The following is a 21,115-nucleotide window of genomic DNA, read 5'->3' as shown; positions in this document are numbered from 1 at the left end:
AAACATCCCACTGATGACCCTAGGTCCCTGACGCCCAGCTGCCTGGACACGCACCTGCAAAATGGGAATCTTGACAAACCCTCTTGTGGGGTTTCGCAAGAACTGGGATGCTGCAAGGTGTTTGCCCTCGGCCTTGTTACTGGCTGGTGAGCAGTGAGGCTCAGTGTCACTTAATTCCCATAACCACTTTGGAAGATGTTCCTGGAAGTGCCTTTTACAGAGGAGGTCAGAGAAACGCAGGCGAGGCTGGGGAGGGGCCCCCATGATACCCCTGGCTGGATTTGCACCCCACCCACAGACTGTGAAGCCGGGCCTCCTCTGCTCGGCGCCTGGCGTGTGGGTGGTGATTATGTATCATCATCTTGATCGTCATTTCTAGCAAATCAAAAACCCAGCACAATCCCACATTAGAAGCTTTTAGAAATGTCTCCTAATAGTGAGATTAGAGAAACAGACCCAAGTGGATTGGAAACAGAATGTATTTATTTTGCGGTGTAGCCGTTAAGCTGTTTATGTGTTATTTAGATCCTGAGCAAGAAACTCTGCTCTCCCTTGTATGGATTCCCCCTTGATGCAGGGCTTTGGTGGGACCTGGGCTCTGTGCCTGCTGGGGAAGGGCTGCACCCTGCCCTGCACCCCACCCTGCACCCCGACCTGTGCCCTGACCTGCACCCCGACTGCACCCTGCCCTGCACCCCGACCTGTACCCCGACCTGCACCCCGACTGCACCCTGACTCACCCCAGCCCTGCACCCTGACCTGCACCCCACCCTGCACCCCAACCTGCGCCCTCACCTGCACCCCGACTGCACCCTGCCCTGCACCCCAACCTGCGCCCTCACCTGCACCCTGACCTGCACCCCGACTGCACCCCGCCCTGCACCCCGACCTGTACCCCGCCCTGCACACTGACTGCACCCCACCCTGCACCCCAGCCCTGGGAGAATCTTGGTTGCTGTGCTGAGTTCCCGGGGGGCCTGCTGCCTCCCAGGTGAGGTGCCAACAGGGAAGGTGAGCCACGCTGCCTGCCTGGTGAGCCGCTGGGGCAGCAGGTCACACCTGGCTGCGGTCCATCGGGGGGATGCCTGGCTCTCCTGCCCTGCGTCTGGTCCACACCTTCTCAGCTGGGCTGTCCTCACCCCCATGGGGACATTTCACTTTTTAGTGACAAAGTGCTTCTGGCATCTCACAGTGGGGGCCAGGCTGCTTTTCAGCACCTGCTCAGGAGTCCCCACCTCGCTGTCCCCAGGCTGAGGACACCTGGCTCTCTTTGCCCTTTATTCCAAGCTATCTGTCAAGTGTCCAAGTGCCTGGCCCTGGGATGTGGCAGGAGGCAAGGACATCGGATGTCTGCGAGGACCCTCTGTCCAGAGGCCCGAGACCCCACCCAGCAGACCAGGTAGGGGAGGGGCGGAGAGGGCCTGAGCCGGCGAGGACACTCACCAAGAGCCTGCCCTCCAGGCTGCCCAAGCCGTCCCACCATGGTCACCCTCGGGGCCTCCTCCCACAATGTGTCCTAGTCTGTTCCTGGATTGTCCCTGCCTTCCAGGGAAGAGGATGACCCGGGCCTCACTGCCCCTTACTGCCCCAGCAGTCCCTACTGCCCCCTGAAGCCCCAGTGTGGGTGTGGCCATCGGCCATCGGCCCCCAGGCTAACCACACACAGCCCCTCCATGTTGCCTGACCAATTCCTGGGCCTCCCACTTCCAAGTTCTCTGGGCTTCCCGCCCTGCGGTGGTGGCAGTGGTGACTGTGTGTCCATGTGGGCAGCCCTCGGCAGTCCTTGGCCATCCCTCACCCTTAATCGACAGCTCGCCCACTCATGGTGACCGTCGGGCGCCCAGGCCTGCATTCCAGGGCGACCTCTCTCCAGCTCCCACTCTCCGGCACATGTCCCCAGTCCCCACCTGCAAGGCCCACCCGCCTCCCACCTCCCCAGGGCCCGTCCTGCTCCCCTCCACTCACGTCCTGACAGGATCTAACCCCTGCTCACTCCAGCCCTTTCGCCCCTTCACTTTGCTGAACCCCAAACCTGCCTGAGTCCAGCCCTTGCTGGGCACCGGTCTTCGGAGGTTGAGTCTGGCCAGCTGTCCCCTCCAGGCGGGCCTCAGACCCCAGAGGTCCTGAGCGTGGCAGGCACCCTGCCCGGCCCTGGTCCACTCACCCTGGCTTTGCTGGAAACCCCCGCCTCGCTCTCCCCACCCCTCCCACCAGCCAGGGGCTGGCAGGGGAAGGTGCCATGTGGGGAGGAGGGGAAGGCTAGCCACAGAGCCCTGGGCAGGGTACCGGGGACCGGGGCTTGGCCTGGGCAGCGGAGGGGAGGCCCGGAGAGGGGGCTCAGAGCGGCAGCTGAAGCCTGAGGCAGGTGCTGGGAGGCAGAAGGAACCCGGCCCACCCGCCTGCCTGCCAGTGCCTCTCTTTGGCCAGATCCTGCCAGCAGCCCTGGGGTGGGAGCCTCCCCGGCCCAGATGGTAGCCCAGGGGAGGCTGGGACAGGTGCTCAACCTCCTGCCCATCCTCACTACCTTAGCCCCTGGACCCTGACCACCGGCCCTGGTCCCCAGCCTGGCCCCACACTCATGGGGCTCTTGATCCAAGTCCTCTCTGCCGCACTGGGATCCTCCCTCCTCAACCTTCTCACCCCCCGACAAACGGTCTTCCTGCCATCTGTGAAACCCTCTTCCGCTCAGCGTTCTGTTCTCAGGAATCTAAACAGCCAGGTGATCATCCAGGCTCATGGAACTTTATTCCCAATTACCGCTACGGAACAACTGGGTGCCCATGGACAGGCGACGGAAAAGCGTGGCCCATTTATACAATGGAAAAGTATTCAGCCCTAAAAAGGAGTGGAATTCTGACTTCTGTGACAACGTGGATGCAGCTTGAGGACACTTTGCTGAGGGGACTAAGCCAGTCACAGAGGCCAGCTGCTGTGTGAGTTCACCTTTATGAAATGTCTAGAACAGTGAGTCTGCAGACAGGACCCAGAGCCGTGGTCACAGGCCAGGTGGTAGAGGGACTGCCCAGAGGGGAAGGGGTGTCCCTTCAGGGAGGTGAGGGCTGTGGAGGGGACAGGGGTGTGGCTCTACAGCCCCAAGAAGGCATGCAATGCCGCTGGGCACTGCACTGTAATGTGGGGGACCGTGAGGATGAGGTGCAGCTTGGTGGCAGAACCGCAAGAAATAAATTTAAAAAATTAAAATGGCTCACATCATGTAGGTTTCACCTCAGTAAAAACAAAGACGAAAACCAAGAACTGGGACGCGCCCAGCCCTGTTCCCCCGGCCTCTGTCCCCTCTGCTTCCTTGGCCACTCGGCCCAACCCTGGAAGGCTCCCGACTCCAGACCCCATTGCTCAGGCCTCCTCCCTCCGCACAGCCCACCCACCTGGCCTGCCCCAGGACCTCCCGTCACTGCCTGTCTCCGTCCCAAGGAGCTGGCCCAGGGGCGTCCTCACACTCGGCCTCCCCAGGCCCTTCCTTCCCCCGGGACCCCGTGCTCACCCTGGCGCTCACCCTGGCGCTTCCGTCCTGCACACCCGCCTCTCTCCCTTAGCAGAGCATGTGGCTCTGTCCTGCGTGTGTCCAGGACCCTGTCCTCCGCGGGTTCTCAGGGCTCTGCAGCTGCCCTGGCAGCCATGGCCTCTCTGAGGGATTTCTGGAGCAGCCTTGGGCTCCAGCCTCCTCCTGGCGGGCGGATCGTGCCCTTTGGGGCCAGTGCCTCCACGCGCCTCGGGGTGTGTCCCTGGTGAGGGAGTCTCTGCCCACTTGACGCCTGAGGTCACAGCTTGGGTCCCTCCCAGCACAGCGGCCCTGGAGGTCAGGGCTGGGGACAGGTCTGGAAGTAACCCTGGCCTGATCTGCCATGGCTCTCCTGCCCTGCTGTGCCCCCGGTCAGAACGTGCCCTCCCCGCATCTGCTGGCCCCCGCCGGGAAGCATCCCGGATGTGTGTCCCAGGAGCACTCTCTCAGGGGCTTTGGGCACCCCTGGCAGAGCTGAAGTGATCCAAGAACCCAGGGTGCCAGCGGTCACCAGGGACGGGGTGGGAGGAGGTGGCAGGGCCGGAGCTGGTGGCCTGATTCTGCCACGTTCCCGGTGGCACACTCCAAGCTGCTCCCCGGTGGAGAGCCGTGAGTGTCCTCCTGTCCTCATGTGCTCTGCCCGTAGGCCGCCCTTCCCCCTGAGAGCTCTGCTCTGCACCCATCGCTAGCTGAGGCTGGCGGGTGGGGGCGGAGGGCGTGTGCTGGACAGGAGGCTGCTCCACACACTGCTCTCTTGTGCACCTCCTCTCACACCTTTCCTGGAAGGGCTGGCGTGCAGGGCTCCGCAGAGAGGAGCTTGGGGCTGCTCTGGCCCTCGCTGGGGCCTCTGCAGGAGGCCCCAGCCCATGCTGCCCTCACCGGCCCTCGGGTCTGGACCTGCCAGGTGAGGCCCCAGCGCGGCCTGCAAGACCTGTGTGAACTCTGAGGGTATCGGGAGAATTCTGGGGAAACAACGTGGCAGAACCACCTTCCCACAGGTGGGGGGAGTGGACGGAGGTGGCTGTGTGTTTACTGGGCATCTGTGTCCCTGGGATAGTGGGGATCCTGGTGACAATGACAGCCAGTGGCCCTGGGAGGCGTGGAGCTACACTGCAGGGCAGGGCTGCCTCCATCAGCCCAGCCAGCCTGAGGGGTGCTGTGATCGGTCGCCCACAGAGAGACTGGGCCACAGGGCCAACCCAAGGGGACCCGACTCCAGCCTGCCTTGGCGAGGCCCAGCCATCCCCGGAGGCCAAAGCAGCCTTCAGAAACCAGGTGATGGAGGCCGCGGGGCAGGGCAGGGTGGGGGTGCCTGAGGCCTTCTGCCCCCTTCGCTCGGCACCTCCAGTTGGGGTTTTCCTGGATGCAGGGAGGAGGCCTCTGCCCATCTGTCCCTGGGGGTGAGGTCTCTGGGGCAGCCTGAGCGGGCAGTGGAGAGCCAGGGACGTGGGTGGCAGTGTGTCCTTTGCTGCCTGTGTCCCCGTGTTCTGTGGGGCTGCAGAGGCAAGGTGAGGCCCGGGTCCCCTGGGAACCTGCACCCTGATGTGGGAGGAGCCAGCAGGGCATGTGGGCCCCTCAGAGGTCAGCAGGGGAGGCCCAGGGGCAGAGCCCACCTGCTGAGAAGGGGCTGACTGTGATGGCCAGGGGCCTGGGACACTGCTCTAGACTGGCTACGGCAGCACCCTGGTGGGTGACGGCAGCAGCTCGGGCAGGTTCCCTCCCTGTGTGGGGTGGACAGGAGCTGGAGGAGGGGTGGGGTAGGACAGGGCAGGGTGGGCCTGGGTGGACATCCTGGGGGCAGTGGGACAGGAGGGGCCCAACTGACAAGGCTCCACCAGGTCCCAGGGCCAAGTGATCTGGAAGGAGGCCAAGTGAGCCCATCCCGGGCTGCACGGGAAAGCCTCGTTAAGTGTCCCAGAGACCCCCTGGGGACAAGGACCCCATAAGGCCCAGCAGCCCGTGGTGGGACAGCCACCCTGCCGAGCCTCAGTGTTCTGTCTGTGGGATGCTGTGCTCACGGGCCCTGAAGACCCTTGTGGGGCGGTACCGGGAGGGCGTGGCCACAGCCTGGTGCCAACCAAGTCACCGTGAGTGCTCACTGTCCCCTCCCCTCCACCTGAGGGTGGCCAGACGACTGCTCTCAGGTAGGGGTCCTTGCCTTTGCCTCAGCCCCCTGTTCCTAGGCAGACACCCCCAGGGCCCGGCACACATGGCCCTGCCGGACCTCGAGCAAGGCTGCAGGAAATGGCTTTCAACCCCAGGGCACAGGTCGGGGGAAGCCGGCCTCGCTGAGGGCAGCCTGGGTCCCTCCTCATCACCTTCACTCACAGGGACGGAGCGTGGGTGTGGGGCCAGCGGGGCTGCCGAGCCTCCTGGATGCAGCTGCTCACTGCCCCCTGGACACACGAACACTACTGTCTACACTGGGGAGGCACGGTGTAGACAGTGGCTGGAGCCCACTAACTGGGCTGGACTCCCTCCCGGCTGCTTGGCAAGGCCACCTGGTCCTGGCAGGGAAAGCCAGCAGGTGACCCTGAGCAGGAGTGGCTCCCCATGCTGGACACCCGAGCCTCCCCGGGGCCTGTCTGGCGGTGAGAGCCGCTGGGATCTGCTGTCCAGCAGGACCTGGGCCTCAGCCAGGCCTGGCTGCCTCAATTGATCGGGAAGGAAGATAAGGCTCCGGAACATGAGTTTCTTTTTTTCTTCTTCTTTTCAAAGAAATTGGAGAAACCTGTGGTTAGCAAATCTGCTTACCCCGCAGGAAGTTCAAACTGAAGCAGCCGGTGTCAGGGACAGGCCAGGGCCAGGGGACAGGAAGTACCTGCAGGCAGACTTCAGCCTGACCTGGAGAGCAGGGGTCACAGCGTGGCTGTCCTGCAGGACACTGGCTGTCTAGCATGGACAGCAGTGGGAGGCCAGGGTCTAGGCCACACCCCCTCCTCAGGGCCGGTCATACTGGCTCTGAGAGACCAAGCCTCCCCTCATGCCCACCAGCCCTGCCGAGCACCCACACATCCTCTGGTCCCGCTGCCTCTGGGCAGCTCTGAATTGGGCCAGCCCTGCCGGGCCCTGGTCTCAGACTCCGAACCTGGAAAGTGGAGCTTCCTGAGCCGAGCGGAACGTGACCCAAGAACCCAGGGTGCCAGCGGTCACCAGGGACGGGGTGGGAGGAGGTGGCAGGGGCAGAGGCTGGTGGCATGGTTCTGCCAGAACTTCAGGGTGTCCTGGTCGTCTTCCTGGGCCTTCCTTCCCAGAGGGCTCGGCTCTGTGCCCGCTGCCTTCTGAAGGGGGCTCCTGGGCTCGGGAACCCGCCAGCCCACCAGGACCCAGATGACGTGCCACAGGTACGAGACCTCCGCTCCCCTGTTCCCCGGGCATCTGCAGAGACCCTCCCTTGTCCCACAGCCCCTGCCCCTCCTTCCCAAGCTCTTCTCTGGCTCCTGTCCTCTGCCCTCCTGCAGGTGGCCCAGGGCCCTGGCCTCTGCTCCCTGCAAGCTCCCTGCTCCTGCGATGGTGCTGAGGACCTGCCTCGCCCCCCAGGCTTTCAGACCCTCCTGGACAGTCCCCCAGCCTGCTGGACTGGGGCTCAGGTCCACTCCTTGCTCATCATCTCTCGGGGGCACGCAGAGGCCCCAGGATCCAGCACTTGGAATACTGAGGGTGGGGAGGGTGCTGGGAGGGGCAGGAGGGCTCCGGGCAGGAGCACGGCACAGGGAGCTATGGCCGCAGCCGACCGGGGTGTTTTGGGTGAGAGCCAAGCCTTGGCCTTGGAGGGGAGGTGGTCTCCTCACCCGCTCAGCTCTTGTCCTTGGTGCCCAGAGGGTGAGTGCCAGCTGGATCAGCAGACATGGGACTCCTGAGCCAGGCACGATGGGCACACAGGGGCTCTGCACCTGGTTTTTAAATTGTGCCCTTTATTTAGAGCATGGAGACGCCGGGACCTTGCACCCAGCCTGGCCCCAGGTCCAGGTTCTCTCCACCTGGTCCCTGCCCCGCCCCCACCCACGCACCCCCCCACCCCTCACCCACGCACCCCTCACCCACGCACCCCTCACTCACGCACCTCCACCCACACACCCCACCCACGCACCCCCTACCCATGCATCCCTCCTCACCCCCCCACGCAGCCCCCCCATGCACCCCTCCACTCACCCACCCCCCACCCGCACAGCCCCCCGCAGCCCCCCCATGCACCCCACCCCCCGCTGTCCTGTGTTGGGCTGCGCCGTGAGGCAGGAACCTTCAGATGATTGGAGTGAGCAGTGGCCCTTGGGGAGCCTGTGGCCCCCTCCCCTGTCCTGAAATATAGCCTGGCGGCCACGGGAAGTACGGGAGGCCAGGGGAGCGATACTTGCCCCCGCCTCAAGCCCATTTCCTCCCAGGACCATTGCTGCGAAGAGCAAGGGTGGTCAGAGGCTGGCCGCTCTGGCCCTGGGGGAGACAGGACCCGGGCACACTTCCCCTCCTGGGACTCCATTTTCTCTATTTTATAATGGGGACGGTCGGTCTGCACCATCTGCTGTCAGCAGGCAGGTGAACCTCCCGCAGTGGGGCCAGGCCAGGGGTCCCCTGTGGGCCCACAGAGCCAGGCCCTCCCAGGCTCACTCCAGCACCCTCTCTGTTCCCAAGGGGCCTGGGGATTGACCAGCCTGACCCGGGTCTCTGTTATTGATTGATCCAGCCTGACCTGGGGCCTCCAGGGCTGTCTGTGCTCCCTAGAAGCAGAGGCAGGGGACGTGCCGCGGCTCTCACCAGAGGCTCCACTGCTCTGCCCCCCAGCCAGCTGGGGCAGCTGACCGGGCTGAAGGTGTGGCCCCTCATGGGCCCCTCCTCAGAGGCTCGCTTGGGATGCCAAGTGTCCGCTCCACTCTCGTCGGTCCGGGGTCTAGGTTCTCCCCTTGTCTTGGGTCCCACGGCATCTTCCTTTACTTTTGAAAATTAGAAAGGCTTCCGTAAGTTCTTGCCCTACCCGACCCACACCCCCAGTCCATGTGCCTTTCTATCCACTTGCCCTGACCCAATCACCCACCCCATCCAGCACGCTCTGTCTCCAGGCCGCCACCCGTCTCTCGTCCATCCACCTATCCACCCCAGCCCCCAGCCCCCAGCCCCCAGCCCCACCTATGCCATCTTCCATGCACCATTCCCTCACCCACGGTCCTCCACCCACGCATGCACCCTCCTTTACAGTTAGTCACCACAGCCACTTCCCAGCCTTCCATGATCATTCAAAGAGCCACCCACCCACCCACCCATCATGCACCCACTACCCACCTGGCTGCCTACCATCTACCTTCCTCCCCGCTGCCCACCCACACGCCCATCACCGTGAGGATTCCCTGGACACCCACCTGTTGCGTCCCACACCTGTTCAGGCCCCAGGTTCCCTAACAGGCTCACAGGTGACCAGGGCTCCTGAGCTCACATGTGCGGGAACGACATCAAGGTCAAGGCCTCAGAGATGAGCATTAAGTGGTGAGCCCCGAGGATCCTAACCAACACCGGACGCCGCAGGAGGAGGCGCTCTGCACGTGTGCGAGTGGCTGCGAGGCTCACGGGCAATCAGCCATGGGCCAGGTCGGGGCGGGTCCTGGGGATGGTTGAACTCTGGAATGGAAACAGGGTTTGTCCAGAGGAGGCCAGAGGGGGAGTTCCGACTCATGCAAGCCGTTGCCGGGGGTCCTCGAGTTTTCTTCTGCCGTGTGAATCTTCAAGGAGGAGCTGAGGCCCCATCTGGGCCTCGTGCTGGGCTGGTGCAGGTGCGGCAGGGCAGTGTGGTCAGGGCCACTCAATCATGTGGCCTGGCCAAGTGACCCCACCACAGTGCAGGCGAGGGGACTGGAGGGTGAAAGGAGCCCTTCCGCTGCCTCCCTGGGTTTGGATGGACTTTGGGGACCAGGAGCTGAGCGTCACAGCAGCCCGGGTCTCTGGTCGGGGCTGCTCTGGCTGGGCTGTGAGGGCAGCCGTGACCTGAGATGAGGTAACAGACGACAGCGCCATGTTCTCCCACCCAGACCCTGGCGCGCAGCGGGGAACAGCTCCTGCAGGTGGTGGTGGGGACTCGTGCCCAGACACCGGCCTGGCTGCACGGATGCTGCGTGTTCCTATGCAGGAGGACACCAGAGGCAGCCCCGGACTGTCCTGACTGGATTTCTGTTCAGCCACGTCCCCACCCAGGCATCGACTGAGAACTATTTCCTAACCCAGTTACAGAGCTTCATCGGACCCCCAGGATGCTTCAGTGTTGTCTCCAGCCCCTTCCTCCCTCACATGATGGAGAAAGAGCTGACCAGACCCAGAGAGGGACTAGGACTTCAGTCTCTGCTCTGTGCTTCTGAGCTGTGTGACCTTGGTTGTGTGGCTTGACCTCTCGGAGCCTCCTTTTCCTCAACTCTGAAGTAGGGAAGATACCAGCACTCACCCCTAGAATGCGGCAGATCCGTGAGGGAAAGCGTGCTCACGGCCCTGCACCCCAGGCTCTGGGGAGGGCTCCCTGTGGGCCCCTCTCCTCTTCACCGTCCCTCCTCATGGAAATGGCGTGTCCAGCCCACCCAGACCCGGCAGAGCCGGATGGGAGGGGTCTCGAACCCCTGCAGGTTGTGTGGAAGCCTTAACCTCAGCTACACACTCAGGACCATCCAAGGGAGAGTCTCGAGGAAGGAGGCTGCGGCAGGACAGCGAGGGCACCCAGGTCCTGCACAAAGAAGCCTGGCCAAGATCATTGTCTACGGAGCAGACCCCAGCACCCAGGAAGCCCGCGCAGCCGCAGCCCGGGCCCGGGGAGGAGGAGTGTGGGTGAGGAGAGGTGCTGGTGGGCACAGGAGGGGCGGCCTGGGCACGTCTGGACAGTCACAGGTCCCCGCAGTGCCCCACTGCCCAACCACTTCCGGCCTCCCCTTGCCCATCCTTGGCTGCACCTCCACCTGGGCTGCAGGTCCAGTGCTGAGGGCCTCACCTCTGGGCCTGCTGGCCTCTCTCCCCGGCCTCCTCCTGGCCCCTCCCTGTGTCTGACGTGCCACCCGCCCCAGATTCTGCACGGTCCTGTCCCCTTCAGGGTAACCCAGAGGGCAGACCCCCATGGCACCTGCCCTGTGCCTGATGCCGTTCCAGAAACTTCCACACGCATTACCTCACTCCGTCCTCGGCCGAGCTGCCCCTGCTGGAACTGCAGTGGGCCTCGCTTTGCAGGAGAGGACCTCAGAGCCCAAGAGAGCAAGGCCCGTGGGCCTAGAGAGGGGCGGCGAGCCCAGTGTGTCCAGCCAGGCCAGGAGGTGAGGGCCGTGTTCCAGGGCATCTCCAGCCTGCACCTGTGTGAGCAAGTCCAACACCACTGGGCGGTGGGATGGGGGACAGAGCCTGCTGGGACCCGGCCCTCCTCTCAGTCAGAAAAAGACCCCAAAGACCTGGGGGAGGGGAGCCAGCAGCTGGCCGGGAACAGACGCCGCCTGGACAGCGAACCGGTCACCTGCAGCAGCACCCAGCACGTGCCAGTGTGTCCAGGTCAGGCGGGGCCTCGTGACCTTGGCCACTCCTGCCCATGCCACATAGCCCTGCTGGTTCTCACTGGGACTGCGGGGGCTGCAGGGCTGGGACATGTGTCCATCCCGAAGCGCTGGCCTGGTCCTTCTGTCCTCATAGCACTGTCCCTCAGTACACGCCACCGTCTTTAGGGGGTCTCAGCCTCCTCTGTCAGGAAGAGGCTTCCCAAGAGCCCTTAGTCCAGAGAAACGACCCCGTCCCTCCTGTGGAGTGCCCTCCCAAGTCCCAGCTCAGGTCCAGGGCGTCCTGCTTCCTGTGCCTGCAGGGACACACCAACCAGAGACTGTGTAGAAAGAGGGTCTTGCAGATGTGATCAAGGGGAGCCTTGGGCAAGGACCCAGGGGCCCAGAGCCCGTGGGGGCGAATCCGGACTTTGGGCTCCAGGCAGGGAGGGAATAAACTTGCGTGCGCTGTTCCAAGCCTCTGGTTTGGTTTTGATTTGTCACAGCAGCCACCGGAAATGGATCTACCTCCGCAAGAGGGTTCTGTGGGGCTCTGGAGGGGAGGCTCAGAGAGGCAGGGCAGCTCCCCCAGGGACGCTCAGCCTGCACATGACGAGCCTCTCCTCTGTTGGGGCTCCTGGGTTTGCAGTGTGCTGGACCCCGTGCCATGTGCCCTCCCTGCCCCTGAGTTGCTCCTTCCTCTCTGCTGCCCCCACTGTGCCAGCGGCCCTCCACTTGGGCACAGTCCAACACCCTGCTCATATCATGAGAAATGGGCCAGGGGCAGGCTGGAGGGCGCAGGGTCAGTACCCATGGTGGGACCTTGGGGCAGAGGGTGGTGGGCAACTCCCCTCCTTTGTGCCCTGTGAAGCAGTGCTGGGTGGGTCCTGCGAGTGGCCCCTCCCTGCAGAGGCCCCGCAGTGAGGAGCCCGCTGCCCTCTCCGCCCCGCCCAGGAGGGGCCAGTGCAGGTCTCACGGGTTCAGCTCCCTCGGGCCCCCTCCCTGCTCCCTGCTGCAGAGGCTGCGCCCCCGCCCTCCCAGGGCCCCACCTGAATTCTCAGCGCACCAGGACTCCTGCGTCACCCTGCTCCTCCAGGCCGGGGCTCCCTCCTGCCGCGGTCTGAAGGTGGAGGAGAACGGGGCTCCGGGTCCTGCTTGTCGGTCCCTTCCTCCTCGAGCTGTGGCGGGTGGCTATGCCGGGGGGCAGCTGCCACGCCAGGGTCACAAGTGCCAGAGACTCTGGGGGCAGCACTGGCGTGATGCAGGGGCGGGAGATGGTGGGCGGGGGACTTCGGATGCTGGTGCAGGGGTGACGGTGGGAAGGGAAGGGGGACGGTGAGTGTGGGGCAGCCTCCAACTTTGGTGCCCGGGAACCTCTCAGCCAACGCGGCGGCTGGGGGCAAAGTCTGCTGTGAACCCAGCGTTGGCCGGGCTCGGGCATGGCTGCAGCTGCCCAGAGGACCATGGCCTTCCCTCAGAAGCAAGAGCAAGTCCCGTGGGCATTGTGGCTGGTAACGGTGGCTCTCCACACAGGCTGTCTGTGCAGAGCCATCTGGAAACAGGTCCCCCCTATGCCTGCACTCGGGTACCTCGGGTCGTCATTACTGCTTCTAGGAGCCCCACCTAGAACCGGCACCCTGGCACTGAGGGCCAGCTCTGGAAGGGCACCTTGAGCCAAGAATGGGGGAGACCCTGGAGACTGCTGTGGTCTCCCAAGGCCTCTTCACCTGGTGCCCCTTGGAGCGGCCTGCTCTGCACCTCCTGGCTGGGCTCCCTCCTGGTCCCGGGGAACCTGAGCCCATCCAGCTTTCTGCAGCCTCCAAGTTTCCGGGGTCACCCCTCCCCTCTCCCTGGAATTTGCTGGCTCAGCACCGTGGGGGAGTGGAGGAGGCCTTGGGTTTCTGCCTTGCAGGGAGGGCGGATGGGAGGTCAGGTTGGAAAGGCATCTGGCCAGCTCTCCTCCCGAGGCTGGGGGAGACTGGGGGAGGCTGGGGGGAGGGCAGGCAGCAGAGTTTCCGCCTTCTCTGCTGCTGAGACTGCAGCCACAATGGTAGCCATTGGGCTGAAGTAGGTTCAGCCTGCTGAACCACCAGGATGCTGGTGATGGCCACCAGGGTCACAGGCCAGATGTGTCTAGGGCCACATGCTCGCCCTGCTGGCCTGAGCCTGCTGTGCCACTTGCTGGCAGCTCCAGGGCTTACCATCCCACTGCAGCCCCACGGGGGCCAGTTCTTCCCTGGGCCTGGCCTGCACGGCCTGCTTCCACTCCCTGGGATCCGGATCTTGGAGGAGGGGCTGCCCTCCCCCAGAATCTCCTCTGCAGCCCCCTCCACAGTGACTTGGGACTGTGAGGAAGAGGAAGGAAATGAATGTTGGAGAAGCCTTGGCCGTGGAGGCTGCAGTGCCGCGAGGTGTCCCACGTGTGACTGGCCACAGGGTGCAGTTTCCCTGCAGAGCTGGCCTCCCACCAGGGCCTGGGCGTGCTTTGTTCTGGTGAGGAAGAGGACAGAACAGACTCTGCAGCAGAGGTGGAGGAGACCATAGACACCCCGCTGGGCTCCAGCATGGCTGTCCTTGCCACGTGCTACCCCTCCGGCATGTGGACTGAGTTTCCAGTTTGTGGTCCTTGCCTTCCAGCTCAGGATGGAGGCAGGGCCTGAGCTGATTCTTTCCAGTTTCCCCAGAGCCTGGGAGGGCCTATCCTAGAGCAGGAGGCCTGGACATGAGTGTTCAGTGGACTGATGGGTGGGTGGGTAGATGGATAGATGAGTTGATGGGTGGATAAGTGGATGGGTAGATGGAGGGATAGATGGGTGGATGGGTGGATGGATGGATGGGTGGATGGATGGATGGGTGGATGGATGGATGGATGGATGGGTGGGTGCAAGGATAGATGGATGAATGGATGTGTAGATAATTTGATGAGTGGATGGGTGGATGCATGGATGGATGGATGGATGGGTGGATGGGTGGATGGGTAGATGGGTAGATGGACAGATGGATGGGTAGATGAGTTGACAAGTGGATGGATGGATGGGTAGATAGAACAATGGATGGGTGGATGGGTGGGTGGATGGGTGGATGGGTGAGTAAGTGGATGGATGGGTGGGTGGGTAGATGAATGGCTGGATGAGTGGTGGTGGATGGGAATCCTGGGCTTTCAGGCCACTCCCTCTCACAGTGCTTGGAGTAGGGGCTATCAGCTGGTGGGGAAGTGAGGCTGGGTGTGTGTGTGAGTAGGAGTCTCACATACTCTCACCCACAACAGCAAGCAGTGTCCAAGAACGTGTGCCTCCCACTGTGGCCGTCCTGGGAACTGGGGAGTGGGCTCCTGGCAAGCTCAGGCTAATGCTGTCATCAGTGTTCCTGAAAGTCGTGCTGGGGCCTTTGGAGTTTTCCTTGGCCATCTGGGAAATTATGTGGTCATATTTGTGGTTAAGAACAAAGCCCTCGAGCTGGGGCTGTGGCTCAGCGGTAGAGCGCTCACCTAGCATGTGCGGGGCCCTGGGTTCGATCCTCAGCACCACATAAAAATAAAATAAAGATGTTGTATCCACCTAAAAAATAAATATTAAAAAAAGAACAAAGCCCTCCCCATCCCCAAACTGGGACAGGTGGCAGGGAGAGAGGACAAAGTCAGGGCCCCCTCTGGGAACGCCACGGGAGGCTGACTGGGGCAGACTGTCTTTCTTTGGCACAGTGCCCTGTCCCCTCCACTACCCTGTCCCTCCCACAGCTGGTGTATAGTCTCTGTCCTGGTGTGCCCAGCAAGACCCAGAGGGCCCTCCAGACAGCTTAGGCACGAGGTCTTTCCTCTCATTCCCCAGCACAGGGCAGACGCTCGGGGTGATCTACTGAGGAACAGGGTCCCCCTCTGCTGACAGGGGCCTGAGGCCAGCTCGAGTGAAGTCATCTCCAACTTGTATGAACACTGAGGCTGGTCCTGGAAGTTAGGACCCAGTTCCAAGCCTGCTGGTCCCCCCCCCCCACTCTGCTGGTCAGTTTTGTGTGTCAGCTCAGCCAGGCTCTGGTCTTGAGAGGTCCTTAGGAGGCCAGCCTGGGTGTTGGCGCGGGGCCTCTCCCCGGACCTGCTACTCCAGCCCACCCACACGGAGGTAGTAGGACCAGCCAGGCCTGGCCTTGAGGACAGTGGCTCAGGGCCGCATGAGGGTGGGGTCAAGAGTGCAGGCTGCAGTGCCTGCCCAGGCCAGGCTCCAACCCCAGCTTCTCCGCTTGCTAAGTGTGACCACGGGGACAGTCGTCACCCCCTGCCTACATGTAAGCTGCAGACCAGTGGCACTGGGATGTGAGTCAACGCAGGCAAAGTGCTGGGCGCCGCAGCTGGGGCATGCTGGGAGCCCCTGAGGAAGGGCTGTGTCCGCCTGGTTATAGTACAGTAGGAAGGACGTGTCCGTGACACAGGACAAGACCAGTGATGAGGACTGGCTCACGTGATCCCAGAGGCCGCCAGGGCCCAGGGTCTGCAGGGGAGCAGGCCCAGGACAGCTGCAGGCACAAGCTGCAGTCCCCGCTCCGCACTCGGGCAAGATCCCACTCGGCTTTCGGTTCTATTTGACTTTGGCTGACAGCATGTGGCCTGTCCACTCTGGGGAGGGCCGTCCACTTTACTCACTCCACCAACTTGCGTGTCGGTCTCGCGGAGACACACCCAGAAAAATACCCGCCGGCTGTCTGGGCACCCACAGCCCAGTCCTGGGGAACAGTTGCCACCCCTGATGCAGGTGAGAGTCTTCGCCACAGTAAGGCTCGCCCTCCTGTAGACCCAGCCCTTGCCCTGCTGAGCCCAGTTGCCCTGACTACACCAGGAAGGGTTGGTGTGCTCGGGCACAGACCCTGGCTCCCCTGGCCGTTGGCAAAGGGCGCAGCCGCCGCTGTAGGGTGCAGAGAGGCCCAGAGGCACAGCAAGCACCAGACACGCTTGGCTGCGACAGCCCCTGCTCCCGGCTCCTCAGCTCTGTCCCCTCCTGTGTCCTGGGGAGGCCGGGAGTCTGGAGCTGTGTGTGTGTGTGTGTGTGTTTGTGCGTGTGTGTGTGCGCGTGTGCACACACGTGAGGGTGACGGGTGAGCAACTCCCCTGGATCTGTGAGCCCACCTCGAATCCCTAGCTGGTTATTTTGGTTATTTTGACCCAGACTTGAACTCCACACTTTCCAGTTCACTAACCTTGTTTAAAAAAAAAAAAAGGTGGTTTCCTGAAATGATAATCTCACAGGAGCTGGCGGGGGGCGGCCTGGCCGGACTCAGGCCCTGGCAGCCAGGAACAACTGGCCTCGAGTCTCTGGAGAGTTTCAGAAGAAACGCTGGGCGCAGCTGTGGGGAAGGGTGGTGTGGCCGGTCCCTTGCTCTAGGTGGACCCCCGTCAGGGCTGGTGAACCCGCAGCTCCTGGACGGGGCCCGTGGAGGCAGGAGTCAGTTAGAAGGCAGGAGGCCGGACCCATGGGCCTTGCTGCTGAGGTGGCACCTCCCACTGCCAAGTGACCCTGAGCAGTGGTGTCACTGGATCACTGACCCCCGTCCCCATGCTGAGGGCAACAGGAGATTTTGGAGGTGCCAGACTGAGCTCCGAAATGGCCGAGCCAGGACTTGACCTAGGGTGGCTGACCCCATGCCTGGGCCCGTTCCTGCATCCGGGAGGCCCTGTCCATCCAGGGGTTTCCCTGCAGGATGTCCTGCTGTCTGCACGGAGCTGGGCCACCTGTTCCCTGGGATGGAGCACCTGCCCCTGCCCTCTGCCCTAGTCTTGGCTGAGCTCTCCATAAAGCAAGCAGTGGGTGCTGAGGGCTCATCCGGGAGCCACAGTCTCAGGACAGCACAAGAGAGGCAGGGAGGGGGTCAGGGAGACAGGGAGCAGGGCAAGGGGTGCGTTCCTGGGGAGCCACTGTCCCCATGGGCTGCCAGGGCTGGAGGCATGCAGGCAAGCTGTGCCTGGAATCCCCATCCTGTACAGGAGACAGACAGGCCCTTGGCCAGGGTCTGGACTTGGTGGAAGGACCTGGGGATTCTGGGTAGAGGGCAGGTTAGCCCCAGGCCACATGGCCACAGCCTGCTGGCCAGCAGCGGACCCTCTATGGTAGCAGCAGGTCCAGGAGACGGGTGTCCAGGCTGACTCCTGCTCAGCCTCCCTGGTACAGCCGACCTGCAGTGGACTTGCTGTCCAGCTCGTTCTTCCAGAGCCGGGCTCGCCCCCCCCAGAGCACCCTGCTGTCTGGAAGCAGCCCCTCACACAGCAGCACCGCTGTCCTGGCTGTAGCCCACCCCAGCAGAGCCCTGGGCAGGCTGGAAGGTTCTGGGTGGCACGCTCTGTGGCTCGATGCTGGCTGGTGACCAATAACCATCAAATAAGAGGATGAGCTCAGGTGACCTTCCCAAGACAGCATTTAGACCGCACTGGGCCTGCCTGGGGCCTGCACCCCTCCCCTCTGGTCTGGGCAAGACCAGCCTTGAGTCCAGCATCCAGAGGGCCGGTGCCGCTGTGCACCATGCACACACAAAATGCCACACTCACACACAGCATGCATCACAGTGCACACTCACACACACACACTCCCTGCCACAGCACGGGGACATGTGCACACACACACACACACACACACTCACAGGGGGAGCTGGTCTGAGGAGGCATAGCCAGGCCTGGCCATCTCACTCTCCGAGCTGTAACTGTGGCTTCTGCTTCTGAAAGGGGCATGGTGACAAGGCCAGGCAGATGCACGGCACCAGGAGAGGACCTACGCCCTCCACACCCCTGTAACTCCCAGGAAAGAGGGCCGCTCCTGGTCCTCCAGCCTGCAGAGCCTCTTGCGGCCAGTGCTCTCTGTCCATGACGGTGTTGAGCAGGAAGGGGCAGCTCAGGAAGTCACGGCAGCCCAGGCTGAGCTGGCCTGTGGCAGTGCCGGACACTCAGCCACCTCCCGAGGAGACAGGACAGAGCTAACCGGGTGCTGTGTCCAGGCGGCAGGTGCTGGGTTGGGGTGGTCTTTTGAGATGCAGGTAGATTCTGGATGGAGTGGAGGCCTGGGTGTGCCTGGGAGGGCACCCTGACCCCAGAGCGGAGACAGTAACAGGGCTGCCCTCACTCCCTCGGACCTCCTGCTCAGGGGTGGAAGCCCAGGGGCCTGTGGGGGGGGCAAGAGGGGCAACTCAGTGCCTCATTAAGAGAGGATTTCTACCCAGCTTCCAGCAGGGTGGTCAGCTGACAGCCTCCCGCTGCGTCCAGGATGAGTAGTGTCCCCCCCATTCATGTCCACCCAGAACTTCAGAAGCTGACCTTGAAGTAGGGTCTCTGCAGATGTGGGTCTCCCTGGCCCAGGGTGAGCCCTGCATCCAAGACAATGTGCATGAAGACAAGATGGACATGCAGGGAGGGCCCAGGGCAGGGGGGGCAGGACCGAGGGTGTGGCCACAGCCAGGGACACCAGGATGCCCGGCGGCCACGGCAGCCTCTGGAGGGAGTGTGCCCTGCCCACCCCGTGGTCCCGAGCTTGCAGGCTGCAGCACTGTGGGGGTCAGTTGCTGCTGTGGACCCGCCCACTGGGCCCCCCATTACGTGTGGCTCCCAAGCTTGGGGACAACCCAGATGGGTCAGCAGCCACTGACCAGGTGACAGGCCCTCATTCTGCCAGGTGTGTTTTCCTGCCCTCCTGTCTCCTGGGAGGGCCTGGTGGCAGGCAAGGTGGCCCTAGAGAGAAGCTCCAGGTCCCTCCTGGGCTCCTCTTCCCCAGTAGGTCCGTCCTGGGAGGACGTGGGTGTCGGGGCCCCCGGGCCTCTGGGGATGGACGGGCCTTCCACACACTGTCCTCCAGCCAGGTGCCCGATGGCAGTCAGGGACTGGGGTGGGGGCAGTGGCCACAGGGGCTCACATTCCAGAGGTACGTCCAGTCTCGGAGCCACGGCCCAGGGGGCAGTGGCCCTCAGGTGGCCCAAGCGCAGCAGCTGCTGTTGGACTCACCCACCTGGGAGGACTCAGGTGAGGAAGGGGCTGCTGCCACGGCCTCTGTCCAGCCTCACTGAGTCTGGGGACCCTGGCAGGGAGACAGCTTGGGGACCCTGTTCTGAATGAGGAGCCCCCAAGGCCAGGAACATGCAGGGGGACTGGCTCAGCCCAGGGTGTCAGCAGAGGCCGCCCTGAGTGGTACTGATGCTGGTCTTGAAGGTTGAGCTGGAACGTGACACATGAGGGAAGGTCACTGCAGACCCTCCCTCCACACTGAGGCCAGGCATGGGGACAGCGTGGTGACCGCTTAGAGGGCTTGCTGGGTCCCGCCCCCAGGACTCCACTTGCATCTTGTGACAGGTGATTCTTTGTGTCAGCTTGACTGGGCCACAGGATGCCCAGATATTGAGTTAAAAATTATTTCTGGGTGTGTCTGTTTCTGGCTAAGGTAATATTTGAACCCTGGACCTGGCAAAACAGATGGTCCTCCCAGGGAGGAGGCCTCGTCCAGCGTGTGGGTGGACACTGGGACTGGCCTCCGTGGGGGCGTGGGCCGCTTCCTCACCCTGGGTCTCTCTCCACAGCCACACCACGGCTACTCTCCTGCTGTCCTTCTTCTCTGGGGAACTCTGAGTGACAGGGTGGTCATGACGTGGAACACAGACAGGATGGACGCTGAACCTGCCCACTCCAGGGCCCTGATCAGCCCAGAGGGGGCCTGAGAGTCTGGTTTGGGTATTCTGCAGCTCTTGTTGGAGTGGACGACCAGACACATGGCCAGTCTCCCCCACCCCTGAGCAGGCAGCAAGGGCCGTGCGGGGAGCGTGGGGACAGGGCCCCAGGTCAGTGGAGTAGATCCCTGTATGTCCAGAGAGGACCGGCTCTGGGTGTGCTCAGGGCAGGATGTGAGGTAAGTGTGTGTCGTCTCAGTGTCCCTGTCCTCGGTGGCCACAGAAGCTCTGTGGCAATGGCCCAAGGAACTCCACACCTGGAGAGGGCAGCTGCCTGCAGACCCTCCCTCTATACTGAGGCCTGGCTCGGCCATCAGGAACCTCCAGACTCTGGTGGGAGGCCTGCCGCACCATCCTCTGAGGTCACCTCCCACTTTGTGAGGGTCCTGCCCCTCCATGGGCACCTCTGAGACTTGGGCACGCAGGACCAGGGTTAGGCCGGGTCTTCTTGGGAACATCTGTGGCGTGTCTCTGTGGCAGCTTCTGAGTGTGGGCAGGGGATTGCTGGGACCCTGGGGAGACAGATGGACGCCAGGCACCAGGTCATTCACCCAGGGAGAAGCCCCTCTGCTGGGAGGGCTCCTTGGCTCTGATGGCCAGCAGGGGAGCTCAGTGAGCCTCTGAGTGCTGTGGGGTCCACAGGTGCAGAGGGTCTCGCCCTGCATAGGGCCTGGGCCTCAATAGGCACCCAGACAGCGGGGCAGGCAGGCCGGCCAGGGGCCTGCGGAATGGATGAGTGGAGGGCTTGGGGACGAGCTGTTCCTGCTGTCCATGCTGAGAATGAGGAAGGGCTCCTTCCCTTGCCCGGAGAGGCCCTGAGGGTTCTGGGTCAGCACTCTCCCTCCACAGGGGCAGGCCCCAGAGGGCATTTCTGAAAAGTCCATTTTGAAGCAATCAGCACAATGCTCTCCAGCCCAGACTCTGCCAGGGTCACAAGGACACGGGAGGCCTGCAGAGCCTGGACACTGGAGTCCATTAACGCACACCTGTGACCTGAGTCTCTTCTTCGGGCCAGTGGGCTCAGATGTGCACGGCTCTGCCTGCGGACCCTGGTGGGCTCTGTCCTCGGCCTGGATGCCGTCTTGGCTCCATCTGGTTGGTCCGGCCAGAGCTCCTGGACGCCTGGACCAGCAGAGCTCAGCACATCTCCTTTCTCAGCTCTTGCTGGGCACAGCCTGGCCCTGCACGGGGGAATGAGGCCTGGAGCAGCTGTCTCCAGGGTGCACGGGGCCGTGGGGAATGGGGTCAAGACCTGCCCTCACACACCAAGCTGTGAAGGGAGGTACCTGTCCGGGTCTAGGGCTGCTAAGGGAGCCGCTTCCCTCGCACACTTCTGTTTCATTGAAACAATGTTTCATACGCAATTTAAAAAACCAAGTCAAGCTGGACACGGTGGCACAGGCCTGGGATCCAAGCTACCTGGAGGGCTGAG

General features: G+C 63.1%; 1 long non-coding RNA gene across 1 annotated transcript; it reads right to left on the bottom strand.

The window, feature by feature from the left end:
* Positions 1 to 2,726: 2,726 nt before the first annotated feature.
* LOC124078702 (uncharacterized) lies at positions 2,727 to 12,782 on the bottom strand. The gene is made up of 3 exons (XR_006847019.2): positions 8,872 to 12,782; positions 8,273 to 8,448; positions 2,727 to 7,413 (listed from the first exon to the last, which is right to left on the bottom strand). It is a non-coding gene; the product is annotated as an uncharacterized LOC124078702 (long non-coding RNA).
* Between the last annotated feature and the right edge of the window lie 8,333 nt (positions 12,783 to 21,115).

Source organism: Marmota monax, unplaced genomic scaffold (assembly GCF_021218885.2).
Source record: "Marmota monax isolate L192 unplaced genomic scaffold, Marmota_monax_Labrador192_F-V1.1 WCK01_AAM20220418_F8-fsc00009, whole genome shotgun sequence".
NCBI classification, from domain to species: Eukaryota; Metazoa; Chordata; class Mammalia; order Rodentia; family Sciuridae; genus Marmota; species Marmota monax.
The sequence above is the reverse complement of the archived record's forward strand: the minus strand, read 5'-3'. Positions and strand labels throughout refer to the sequence as shown.